Source organism: Mobula birostris, chromosome 32, assembly GCF_030028105.1.
Source record: "Mobula birostris isolate sMobBir1 chromosome 32, sMobBir1.hap1, whole genome shotgun sequence".
NCBI classification, from domain to species: Eukaryota; Metazoa; Chordata; class Chondrichthyes; order Myliobatiformes; family Myliobatidae; genus Mobula; species Mobula birostris.
The window spans coordinates 17,345,274-17,359,494 of NC_092401.1; the positions used below are offsets into that span (position 1 = coordinate 17,345,274).

The following is a 14,221-nucleotide window of genomic DNA, read 5'->3' on the forward strand; positions in this document are numbered from 1 at the left end:
CTACAAGAAAATTAATCTCAAGGTAGTATACGCATACTTGGATAATAAATTTACTTTGGACTTTGATGGACTGTCCAAATCACTCCACAGCACACCTCATGATCAGAACTGACCAACAAGCACAAAGGCCTCGCTTGGCTGGTTGGCGAGATGGGCCCACCCTGTCATATCCTTCCTGTACGGGCAGAATTCCATTCCCAACGCACGTTGCCCTGGAGATGGCTGCAGTCAGGACGAGAGAGTCAGCCACCTCTTTGCAGACTATATATTCACAAGGAGGACAATGCCACAGGAGACTCTCTGATCTATTGGTCGTTCCTGGGGATACGCACTGAAAGAAACACCAAGACTTGCTGGAAGATCAAGTTTCCGCCTGAAGCTTGTTCTTCCAGTACGGCGAGAGGTCTGTAAGGAAATGCTGTCAATTGGCACATTCCATGAGCGTGTGCTGACGGACTCTCTGAAGGTTGGTTGAGGTAGTGCAAAGGTGCAGTGGTGAAGGACTGCAATCTTGGGTCCTTCTGGCACCAGACACTGAAGGGGTAGAGCTCCCTCAAACACTTGAAGTTTGTAAGAGGCCACGTAAATGCAGACGGCTATTTGTACACAAAATGTGCGATGTTACCAAAGTATAGAAGCAATGATGCTATGAGTGTGCAGACTGAACAGCACCACACACATAAACACTCTGTGGGTGTGGGTGTTTCATTTACTGAGCAACACACAAACTGCTAGAGGAATTCAACAGGTCAGGTGGCATCAATGGAAGGAAATGAAAGGTCGCTGTTTCGGGCCGAGACCCTTCATTAGGACTCGTGAATGTGCTGAAGTCCCTTCATCGTGACTGCTTTTTGTGTCCGTGTCTTCAACATAAAGTTAATTTTTGAAAACAAGCCACGCGGGTGGATGGCAGGGTGCATGAATCGCAACAAGCTGAGACGGCAGGCGTTCATCCGTGCTCATTAATCTGTCGGTGCCCTGGGTGTTGCTCTCAGCTGCAGAATTGTGGTGTTCAGTGAGAAGAGTTTGACCCGCAGAAGTCAGCTAACACATCCATCATTGGACGTAAGCTGTACCTGTGCAAATCACGTTCTGTGAACACTGCACCACTGCATCCGGCACACTGCTTCTTCACCTTATCCTGAAAAACTTGACTCTGTCGTGTACCCCACACGTTCAGAACTGAACTGATCTCACACCGTGGCATGCACACCCTGACCCCTGTCGAACTGTGCTTGGCCCAAATATCTTCATGAAGAACCTTCCTGTCACAGTACAGTCAGAGGTGGGATTACACGAGGTTCCTGTCACAGTAAAGTCAGGTGGGATTACACGAGGTTCCTGTCACGGTAAAGTCAGAGGTGGGATTACACGAGGTTCCTGTCACAGTAAAGTCAGGTGGGATTACACGAGGTTCCTGTCACGGTAAAGTCAGAGGTGGGATTACACGAGGTTCCTGTCACGGTACAGTCAGAGGTGGGATTACACGAGGTTCCTGTCACGGTACAGTCAGAGGTGGGATTACACGAGGTTCCTGTCACAGTAAAGTCAGGTGGGATTACACGAGGTTCCTGTCACGGTAAAGTCAGAGGTGGGATTACACGAGGTTCCTGTCACAGTAAAGTCAGGTGGGATTACACGAGGTTCCTGTCACGGTAAAGTCAGAGGTGGGATTACACGAGGTTCCTGTCACAGTAAAGTCAGGTGGGATTACACGAGGTTCCTGTCACGGTAAAGTCAGAGGTGGGATTACACGAGGTTCCTGTCACGGTACAGTCAGAGGTGGGATTACACGAGGTTCCTGTCACGGTACAGTCAGAGGTGGGATTACACGAGGTTCCTGTCACGGTACAGTCAGAGGTGGGATTACACGAGGTTCCTGTCACAGTACAGTCAGAGGTGGGATTACATGAGGTTCCTGTCACAGTAAAGTCAGGTGGGATTACACGAGGTTCCTGTCACGGTAAAGTCAGAGGTGGGATTACACGAGGTTCCTGTCACAGTACAGTCAGAGGTGGGATTACATGAGGTTCCTGTCACGGTAAAGTCAGGTGGGATTACACGAGGTTCCTGTCACGGTAAAGTCAGAGGTGGGATTACACGAGGTTCCTGTCACGGTAAAGTCAGAGGTGGGATTACACGAGGTTCCTGTCACAGTAAAGTCAGGTGGGATTACACGAGGTTCCTGTCACGGTAAAGTCAGAGGTGGGATTACACGAGGTTCCTGTCACGGTAAAGTCAGAGGTGGGATTACACGAGGTTCCTGTCACAGTAAAGTCAGGTGGGATTACACGAGCTTCAATTGCATTCACAGCCCCTCAGCAGTGATGCAGTCAGTGCCTAAGCATTGCGAGTCCTGCACATAGTAATGTCCTTAGATCCACTGCAGATCAGCAGGTAGAGATATCTTCAGGCATTATTAACCTGTTTCACTTTGGTCTGAGCTACCCCATTACCATTACCATTCCGGTACCTGAGAAAAAGAAGCTAATATGCCTTAATGACTACCAGCCTGGTATCAACTGTCATGAAGTGTTCCAAGAGGCTGGTCTTGACACACAATGACTCCAGCCTCCCAGACACTCTCAATGCACTGCAACTCAACTACTTCCAAAACAGGTCTACGATCGATGCCATTGTCCTGGCCCCACACTCATCTCTGGAAGACCTGGACAGTAAAATCACTCTCATTAGACCCCAGCTCCACCTTCGATACTATTATTCTGAACAAATTCATCTCCAAACTCCTGAGACCTGGAACTCAGCATGGCCCAGCACTTCATTGTCTGCCTGCACTGCACTTTTGGTATTGCATTCCGTTATCACTTTCTTGGACTGCAGTTCAGCGATAAACACCATAATTCCCTCCAGGCTTGACAAGAAGCTCAGAGACCTCGGCCTTCACCCTGCCTTGTGCAGCTGGATCCTGGACTTCCTATCAGATCACCGGCAGCTGGTAAGAGTGGGCTCCCTCACCTCTGCCCCTCTGATCCTCAACACAGGAGCCCCTCAGGGCTGTGTCCTAAGCCCCCTCCTTTACACGCATGATTCTGTCGCCACCCACAGCTCCAATCTGCTAATTAATTTTGCAGATGATACTACACTGATTGGCCTTATCTCAAATACTAATGAGGCAGCCTACAGAGAGGAAGTCATCACCCTGACACAGTAGTGTCAAGAAAACAACTTCTCCCTCAATGTCACAAAAACAAAGGAGCTGTTTGTGGATTACAGGAGGAATGGAGACAGGCTAACCCCCATTGACATCAATGGATCTGGGATTGAGAGGGTGAACAGCTTTAAGTTCTTCGGTATGTACGTTACCGAGGACCTCATTTGGTCTGTACATACTGGCTGTGTGGTGAAAAAAGCACAACAGCACTTCTTTCACCTCAGACAGTTGAAGAAGTTTGGCACGAGTTCCCAAATCCTAAGAAGTTTCTACAGGGACACAACTGAGAGCATCCTGACTAGCTGCATCACTGCCTGGTGTGGGAACTGTACCTCCCTTAATCACAGGACTCTGCAGAGAGTGGTGCAGACAGCCCAGCGCATCTGTAGATGTGAACTTCTCACTATTCAGGACATTTACAGAGACAGGTGTGTAAAAAGGGCCCAAAGGATCACTGGGGAACCAAGTCACCACAGCCACAAACTGTTCCAGCTGCTACCATCCGGGAAACGGTACCACAGCATTAAAACCAGGACCAACAGCTCTAGGACAACTTCTTCCACCAGGCCACCAGACTGATTAATCCATGATGATACAATTGTATTTCTATGTTATATTGACTGTCCTGTTGTACATACTATTTATTACAAATTACTATAAATTGCACATTGCACATGCAAACGGAGACATAACTTAAAGATTTTTACTCCTCATGTATGTGAAGGGTGTAAGAAATAAAATCAATTCATTTCAGTTCTCTCGAACTGCCTCAATGTAAAGTTAAAAGTTGTGCTTGAGCTAGTTACCTTCACCACACGGGCGGCAGTGGGTCCCTCCCAACCTCCTAGTGGGCTAAGGATGGGTAATAAATGCTGTCCTTGCTTTTGAGACGCTGATTCGGAAAACAACTATAAAAGTCAACATTAAGTCCACACTGTAATTTGCGCTCTGTAAATTTACACTGTTAGAAGACCTCCATGAATTATCACTGTAGTCTACAGAGATGTTGAACCTACACATATGAACTCGCACTAATCTACACACAGGCAAATCATGCCTGGTCTCACTACACACCCAGTACATACTGTGTGCACACCCAGTACGCACTGAGTTCACTGTATACAGCACACCGTGTGAATTCATCTTACATTCGGAGCTCTTTGAGCTCCCGCTATCCGCTGCTCACACCTCACACTGAGATCGATTTCAACAGTCACCGCGCACTTTCACAAATTCTATATTTAAATCCTTTCGTTGTGTATTTAATATTTCAGTAATATTTGACTAATCTTGTATATATTGTTTTATTAAGCATTCTCGTTCATTTAAATAGTTAATGATGGGTTATATGTAAAAATATGTTAATTGCATATGCGTCATCACATTACCGCGTGGTACTGCACCTCGCTTAAAGTAAAAGACGCATTCTTTGAACTCCCGTCTTCATTTGAATTAATTTAATGTTTTGAAGTCACAAAAAATAAAAACAAGAGAAGATCTGCAGATGCTGGAAATCCAAGCAACACACACAAACTGCTGGAGGAACTCAGCAGGCCAGGTAGCATCTATGGAAAAAAAATACGGTTGACGTTTCAGTCCTGCAGAAGGATTTCGGCCCAAAACGTCGACTGTACTTTTTTTCCATAGGTGCTGCCTGGCCTGCTGAGTTCCTCCAGTATTTTGTGTGTGTTACAAAAGATAACAGCTTTCTTAAAAATAATTTCCCATTTTCCCATCAACCCCCCCGTCCAGGTTTTATCAATCCACAACAGGGACAGTTTCCAGCAGCCATTTGATCTACCTCCATGAGCGAGAACACCTTTGAAGTTTGGTGGGAAATCAGAGAATCTGGAGTCAGAATTGAACCTGCGTCTCAGGAACTGAGAGACGGCAGCTCCACTAATTGGGCTGGTATTCGGCCTGCTCTTGTCGCAAGGCACACACCACTGACAAACTGGTGGACAGTAGACTTTGGGTCCCGGGTAGGTCAGAGGTGAAAGGGCAGGTGTTGTATCCTCAGCAGTTCATGGGACAGTGCTGGGAGAGGGGAGTGGATGGTGGGGTCGGAAGAGTGGACCATGGATTTATGAAAGGAATGTTCCCTTCAAAATTCTGAAAGGGAAGAGGGCGGAGGATGCTTCTGGTGGGGAGAATCCCATCAAAATTGGCAGAAATAGTGTGTTGAATGTGGAGGCCGGTGGGCTGGAGGTGAGAATAAGGAGAATTTACAAAGGCGGAAGACAACTCTGATCCCAATTAGTATCAAAGATCAGTGAATCATAAGCTGGTTTTCCTCTGCACAGACGCTGCCCGACAGCTGAGTGTTTCCATCGACTCTGGGTTTTGTTTCAGATTTCCAGCACCTGCAGGGTTTTGCATCTCGAGGCCTGTTTTTCTGGTCCCTGGTTGTTAATTCCTCCTTGGGATGTGGAAAGAGTTGCCGTACCTACCCCCTACACTGAACACCCATGTAACCCAGAGCACACTGCGGACCACACCCTCCCCCCACACCCCACCAGAGGCCCGCGCACACCCAACCTGTGGATGCCTGCGGACTGATGCCTGGCTGTGGCTCTGGATTTCCCGGGCTTACTCTCACAGCTACCGGTGTCATTGCTGATGAATCTGAGGAGATAGCGATTAAGAACTTGATTGATGAAACAGCCAATAGCAATTTACTGCGGGTTATCCACGTTCTTCTGCTGTGGTTTACTGTCGACATGATGTACTGTCTGCACTCCCGGCAGCTCAGAACCGCAGCTGACAGTCCACTCACACCTGACTCTTCAGAACTCGAGTGTGGCTGCGGAACATTTCCCGGGACGTGGGGGGTGGGGGGCAACTGCTGATTACGGCCAGAGGAAGCAGACACAGGCACTGGACAGGAACCTGCACACTGGGGCTGACAGTTGTTCAGTGGGAGAGGCACCTGTGCATTATGAGTGACATTGTGCTGGCAATGACACTCGTGCACTGGGACAGGCACCTATACACTGGTACTGACAGCTGTGCACTGGGGCCGACAACTGTACACTGGGACAGACACATCAGCTCTAGGAAAAACATCTGTGTATTGGGACATACAGCTGTGCACTGGGACTGACAATTGTGCACTGGGATTGACAGCTTGAGTACTGGGACAGTGTTACAATACATGGGTTTTGACCACAGGAATAGAAGTGGCTGGAGTCGCTTAGCACTTTCATGCAAGGGTGATTATACGGTGCATTAAAAAATATCAAACGTACAAAAATAGCAAAAAGAAAACTGCAAATATTTAGAAAAAGATATCTACAAGAAAGCGCAATTATAGCTACATACATGTCCAGTGGGAACCACTGGCAGCTTGATCTCTCTCCTATACCGAGAACAATCGCCCAGTATTTTTTAGACACCAGGACATACCATCTTTACTTACCAACAAAGTTAACTTACAACTACTGTATATATGAATTAGAATGTGATGTACTCCACAATATAGTTACAATCATATTACAAAATAAACCATAGTATCTATCTTAAATACAGTATGCAAACAATATACACACGTATTGCTAAAGAAATGGAATATTCTAAAGTGTGTTTGAGGTAAAAACGCCACAAAGCCAAGCCCTTTAGAACCCTGTATGAGAATATACCGGAGAAGACATCAAAATGTATACACACACTCAGTCTCTCTCTCTCTGGCTATCCATCCCATAGGATGATGATGGTTCCTTTCAGTCAGTTAGTGGGGTGGTACCCCACTCCTCAGAAAGGAACAGCGTGTGCATGAGTGGATTTTAGGTGAGTAGGGGGTTGTACAGGTCCAGACCCACCCTCTCGACATCCCCTCCCGGATCCAGCGGCATGGTGGGGTCCAAGACGGCTGGGGGAAGTCCTGTTGCAGTGAATGGCCAGACCAAGCTTCGATGCAAGAGATGCCCTTTCCGTGCTTCACGGCACGTGCTTGCTAGATGGCTGTTGACCCTACGAGAGGGTTCATCCGCCCTTTGACAGGTCTTGTTTTTCATCCTGCAGGGTGTCTAGCCACCCTCCTCACCAGGCAGGCCTGGTGGGGAGCAGGTTTAGTCGCCGACAACCCGACCATGCGGCAGGTAGTACTGGGTTACATGGTACCAGTCGCAGTCAGACAGGTGACCTGACACACTCAGTACACAACAACAGAATGGTAAGGCAATGTTTGTGTGTGTGTAAATGTGCTGTGTAGGGAGTGCGCTTACTGAGAACTCACCCACCCTCTGCCCCCGCGGCGACGACATTCGGCAGCCGAGACAGGTAGACTGCAGTAACGTTTCCTTCCCCTGCTTTATGGCGGACACAGAACTTGAAGGGTTGGACCTCCAGGTACCACCGTGACATTCTGGTATTACAGTCCTTGAAAGCTTGAAGTTCAAAGAACATTTTATTATCAAAGCATGTATAAGTTATACAATCTTGAGATTCGGCTCCTTATGGGCAGCTAGGAAACATTAAAAGGAAGAGAAGGTCGTCCAAACACTCAGTGGGCAGAGAGAGAGAAAAAACAAGAGATGGTGCAAACAATAAAAGCAAGCGAATGGCATTCATGACTGAAGTTCACAAGACCAGGCATCACTGCAGTGGGTCCAGAAGTCACCCGTTGCAGGCCACAGCCTCAGTCCAGCACAGAGATGACCAAACCCCATGGAGCAGCGAGTTAAACCACCCATCTCTCGCTTCCGAACCCGACACCCTGACCAGTTCAATCTGGCCTGCGCTTATATCATCCAGACGACGGGTGGTTCCTCACCCTCAGTCTCAGGCACTGCCACCTCAATTCGGCCAGTACCTGATAGTTACAATTCGGCTTGGCCCTCAAATCGACCAAACCTCGGATCTTTCCTCACCTCCCCTCGGCTCTGCAGCATCGAATTGCCTCCGACCGACCAGGCGTGGACCTGCAGCAACCGTCCTGCCCCAGCGAGATTCCAGCCACTCTGCAAAATGCCCGGCTGTACAGGCGACCGAGCTCGCCTCCAACAGGGAATCCACGGGCCACGGTTTGCAGTGATCACTTACCAGAAAAAAGTGTGAATGACAAAGTGTGAGGAGCCTTGACGTGGATACCTTGTCTGAGTCCACATCAACGCTTCGTGGTCTGTGTAAAAAGTCAAAGTCCCTGCCAAGGAGGTAGTACCAGGCTCACTTCATGACCAGACTCTCCTTTTCAATGGTGGGATACCTGGTTTCCTTTGAGAGGAGTTTCTGACTCAGGTAAAGGACAGGTCACTTTGCTCCAGGTTCTCCTTGGGCCAGCACTGTTCTAAAGCCTACACCTGAGGCATCCACATGGACAAGGAACTGTCTGGGGTCTGAAGGACAGCTGAAGAACACATGAGAACTTTAAGGGCTTGAAAAGCATTTTCGCGCTCAGCGGGTTGCTTACCAGCTTCCCAGTAAGATATGTCAGAGGTACCAGAATGGCAAATCGGGGAATGAACCTGCAATACCACCCTACCAGACCCAGGCAGGACTCACTTCCCTCTTGGTGTGAGGTCCAGGACTGCTGCAGATCGCTTCCACCTTGTCCACCTGTGCTCCAACCTCTCCATGTCCACTGGTAGCCAGGGTATCTGGTTTCCTTCTTTCCCAGTTACATTTTTTGTAGTTTGTGGGTGAGGCCGGCAGCACGAATATTCCCCAGGACCCTGCGCAGACGGTCCAGGTGCTCTGACCACATCTGGCTGTAGACAATCATGTCATCTGGGTAGGCCGCACTGCAGCCCTCACAGCCTTGGAGCACCCACTCCGCCAGTTACCAGAAGGCTACTGGTGCACCGTGAAGCCCAAAGGTCATCATTGTGAACTGGAGCAGACACAGGGTTGTATGGAAGGCAATGTGGGGGTTTTGATTGGCCATCGAGGGGAACCTGCCAGTAGTCATTACAAAGGTCTAGTGTGGTAATGTAGCTTGCCCATACAATCCTTTCTAGGAGGTCATCAAAGCAGAGCGTAGGATAAACATCAAGTAAAGAAATGGCATTCAGCTTCTGGAAATCAATGCAAACTCTCAGGGTACCATCCTCCTTGAGGAGATAATGTTAGGACTGCTCCACGCACTGTTTGAAGGCTCAATGACTCCCAGTTCCAGCATGGTTCGAATTTCATCCTTCAGGGCCCCCATTCCCTGTATCAGTGTTGGTGTACTGAACCCTGGTCAGATCTGATCCTGATGGAATGTTGTCAGTCCTGGTCTCTGCTGAAACAGCTGTGGAAAATCAGCAAGCACCATCTGCAACTTCACCTGCTGGCCAACGAGACAGGAGAGGTCAGCCTTCCCAGGTCCCTTCCAGACCTCCACGACCCTTTCCGAGACATCATCCGTGCAAATGTCAACAGAGGCAGGAGAACCAGCAAATTTCCCAAGGCACCATTGCTGGCAAGACTTTCTGGGTCAATTGGTTCCTCCCTCACACAGACTAGCATCCAAGTCAGGCAGAGATTGTAGCCCGGCCATTGCTTTGGTTTTAGCATGGGTCATGCCAAAGTACAAAACAGCACGATCTACTCCTGGACTAACAGATGGATGTGATTGGCTATTTCCCTTCCTCAGTAACTCAAAAACTCCTATAGTTGTACCGTGGACAGCGTTCTGACAGGCTGCATCACTGTCTGGTATGGAGGGGCTACTGCACAGGACGGAAAGAAGCTGCAGAAGGTTGTAAATCTAATTAGCTCCATCTTGGTCACTAGCCTACAAATAACACAGGACATCTTTAGGTAGTGGTGTCTCAGAAAGGCAGCATCCATTATTAAACACCTCCAGCACCCAGGGCATGCCCTTTTCTCACTGTTACCATCAGGTAGGAGGTACAGAAGCCTGAAGGCACACACTCAGTGATTCAGGAACAGCTTCTTCCCCTCTGCCATCCGATTCCTAAATGGACATTGAACCCATGGACACTACCTCACTTTTTTAATATACAGTATTTCTGTTTTTGCACATTTTTAATAATCTATTCAGTATACGTAATTATTTACTTGTTTATTTATTATTACGTTTTATTTTATTTAGTATTATTTTTCTCTCTCTGCTAGATTATGTATTGCATTGAACTGCTGCTGCTATGTTAACATATTTCATGTCACATGCCGGTGATAATAAACCTGATTCTGATTCTGATCTCTCACCAGAATCATGTCAACTGGTAGTTTCTCCAGCACCCCCACTTCTTATCAAGTACTTATGGACATCCAGGTCAATAGTGAGTTCTGCCAGTGGCTCAGACCTCCAGTTACTACGGACACATTGGATAGATGTCTGGTGACTGTAGTCAACACCATGACTTTCCTTAGTAAATGACAGTGAGCTACCAGAACCTACAAGAGCTTTACCAGATTTTCTATTAACTTTGACGATTATAAACATAGGCTCTTTCTCCTCATGATCATTACAGTCACTATCATCATCATATTTTCACTCTCCTGGTACATAGCACATATCTGACAATTCAGGTTTCTTGAGAGGACCAATGAGCTGGCTACTAACAAATAAAAAACTTAGAAGAAACTACTAAAGGTTCTTTACCCTCGTTTCTCCCACTCCCCGATTCCACAGAGTAACCCCGAGAGTTCCTTGGAGCGTTAAGAGTCTCTGCTGATTTGGTATGATGGATGTGATGGCTCCCCCTTGTGGGCACTGAGGTGCCTCAGGGCAAGTTGGGCTGCTGTGAGTCATGTTCTGGTGTCTGGAGGAAAAGCCCACAAAAACTGCTCCAAAAATAATAGCCTCATCAATCCCCTCCTTGGACTTCTGCTTTGATTGAATCCATCACTGGTAGAAACCCTTTAGGGGGTGATGGTAAGTCTCTGTGGGTGATGCCCCGGTGGTAGAACACTGGAACAGAAACGGTGATGACAGGTTTCCGCCAAGGTACCAAATTTAGCCTGCAGCCGCTCCTCCAAGTCAGGATCGTTGTTGGACGTCCTCATCCATTGCAGTACAGGCTTTGATAGTTTTACCCATCAGTAGTGGCAGTAGCTGGCAGTCCTACTCCTCCTCTGGCCATTGTCACACCTGGGACATCCTCTCGAACTGAGGAGATAGATTGCAATGTCGTCACCTTGTTGACAAGAAGGCGTTTGGGACACTTCTGCAGGATTTGGAGTTCCTTCCTAAAACCATCATCTCTCCTCTACTGGGCAGAGAAAGAAAAAAGTCTCTGAACAGTTTTTATAGCAAAGGTTTGGAGAGTTTGGTTCAGGGCTGAAGTTCTTCCTCCTTTGAGGTCTCCACCATTTCCAAAGCAACTGCATCACTCTCTGCCTCAGGGAATTTCCTGACTTAGGACCAGAACCTCACTTGTCTTCAAGTTAGATGACCTTCTTTGTGACGGGCCATCCCATTGTTGTCACTATTTGTTATGATGTGTGGGATTTGACCACAGGGGAAAAAAATGGCTGGAGTTGCTTAGCTCTTTTGTGCAAGGGTGCTTATTTGGTGGTTCAAAAAAAAAATCAACCTTACAAAAGTTAGTAAAAAGAACGGAAAGAAAACTGCCAACATTTACAAAAAGATATCTCTGAGAAAACACAATTATAACTACATACTATGTCCAGTGTGAACTACTGGTAGCTCAATTTCTCTCTCCTATACTAAGAGTGATCGCCCAGTGATTTTTAGGCACCCAGGATATACTATCTTTATTTGCCAACAAAATTAATTTATGACTACCCATGAATCAGAATATGATGCAGTCCAGAATATGGTTACAATAATATTACAAAATAAATGAAAGTATCTACCTTAAATACAGTATACAAACAATATATACACATTTACACATCCCAAATACTAAAGAAATGCAATATTCTGAGGTGCCTAGTGGAAAGGCACCACAAAGCCAAACCCTTTAGGACCCATTATGAGAATAGACCAGGAAAAACAATAAATTGCGTACACTCAGCACAATGACAGCAGAATGACTGGGCAGTGTGTGTGTGTGTGTGTTTGTTAATGGGCATATGTATGAAGTGCATTTACCGAGAGCATTCTATCACAGACATTCACCTTTGCACTGGAACAGACACCTGTTGCTAGAGCAGACACCTACGTGCTAGAGCAGACGTCTGTGTGCTGGAATTCCACTTGTGCACCATGACAAACACTTGTACAGTCGGACAGACACCTTTTTTAGTGCGACTGACACTCGTTCACTGGGACGGGCACCCGTGCACTGGATCAGACAGCAGTGCTCTGAGACAGACGCTTGTGCACTGGGACAGACAGCTGTGCAATAGGACAGACAGTTGTGTACTAGGAATAACACCTGTGCACTGGGCCTGACACTTGTGCACTGGGACAGACAGCTGTGCTGTGGAATGGACACTTGTGCACTGGGTCGGGTACATGTGCACTGGGACTGACCACTATGCACTGGGATTGACAGTTTGGGCTCTGGGATAGTCAGCTGTCCACTGGCACAGACATGTGTGCACTTGGCCAGCCACTTGTGCAGTAGGACTAACACTTCTGCACTGGGACTAACATCAGTGAGCAAGACTAACTGCTGTGTACCGGGACTAATGGCTCTACAATAACTTTGAATTATAGAATCACAGTATTGTACACCACTGAAGCAGGTCCTCTGACCCACGACGTCCCTCTACACTGAACTCATTTATCAGTATTAGGCCCTTATCCCTCAACACCTCTCCTCTTCAAGTACTTATCGAAACACCTTTTAGGCATTATAATTGTACCCGCCTCCACCACCTCCTCTGGAAGCTCATTGCAGATACTCTGTGCCAAAAAAATTACCCTGAGTCCCCTTTAGACCTCTTCCCTCTCACCTTAGTTATTCTCTTCAGTTTTAGCCTCTCCTGCCATGGGAACCAGAACCCATCAACCCTATCTACACCTCTCTTGTTTTTATAGACTTCCATCCTGTCACCTCGCACCATCCGCTCCACTGAACACAGACCCAGTCTGTCCTTACAACTCTACCCTCCAACCCTGGCTATGTCCTCGTGAACCTTAGCTGGATTCACTCTCGCTTAATAATGTCTTTGATGTAGTTCGGGGACCAGAATGCTCCAAGTGCGGCCTGTAGGTTTTCGCAAATAAAACCAAGTGAAGCGCTTTGTGTTTATGGAGCTCCACAAACTAAACACAAAAACATGCTAAAAATCTTTACGTCATAATGTCATCATGTCAGACAAGCCTCTTAAAGTGAAACCCCAACTCAATGTTGGTAGTTGTGAATTATGTACATTTCTCCCAAATACGTTACCTTACACAGCCCCCCCAACCCCCCACCAGAATTCACTAAAACTGGCATAGTGAGGCTGTCTGAAGCTCGGACGAGCCGCCCGGCTTGTGTCCTGTGTTCCATGGGTGGAAGGACAGCAGATGTCTCTGGCACATTCAGGGGTGTGTTGACACTTTCATGGTCAGGTTGTGATGTGGTAGCAGAATCCTCCAAACCTTGGTGGGCCAGTTTAAGGCGACCTACGCAAACACGCTCAGGCTTATCCCTGCTAACTAAAATGGAAGTCTTTTCTCCCCGTTCCGAACTGCAGAATGGGCCAGAGGATGTTGTTGTGCAGAAACAAACGAGGCAGAAGGTAGGTCAACAGAAACCCAAGAGTGATGGGAGCTAGGAATAGGTGAACAGGAATTGAATTTACTGAGGAGGTTGGACAGGGCACCTGGACATGACGGTTAATTTTTGCCCTCTGGCACTCCACGCAGGCTGCAGTCCGGTCACGCCCGTCTTTTCTGAAGTCACACCACGCAAACTTTAGTGCAACCAGTTTCTGTGAGGCCTTCTAGCCCGGATGCCAGAGGCCATGTATGGAGTCAAAAAACAGTCCGTCTCCAGTTTGCAGACACAATAGAGCGAGGGTAACCAGTTGAGACATTGCAAAGGAGGGAAACCCAGCTTCCCCAAACCTGTGACTGCCTGGACTTCTGGTTGGCTGCCATGCCGGCGCAGTCAACTCCTATGTGTATGGCCTCAATGGCTGGTCATGAGAGGCAATCAGCCACTGCATAGTCAACCCCTATGAGGATGATCTCAATGGCTG

The 14,221-nt window shown here is 47.5% G+C and overlaps 1 pseudogene; it reads right to left on the bottom strand.

Annotated features, from left to right (window-relative positions):
- Nucleotides 1-8,419: 8,419 nt before the first annotated feature.
- The window catches only part of LOC140191070 (lysophosphatidic acid receptor 2-like), a 163,116-nt pseudogene continuing 157,314 nt past the window's right edge, over nucleotides 8,420-14,221 (bottom strand).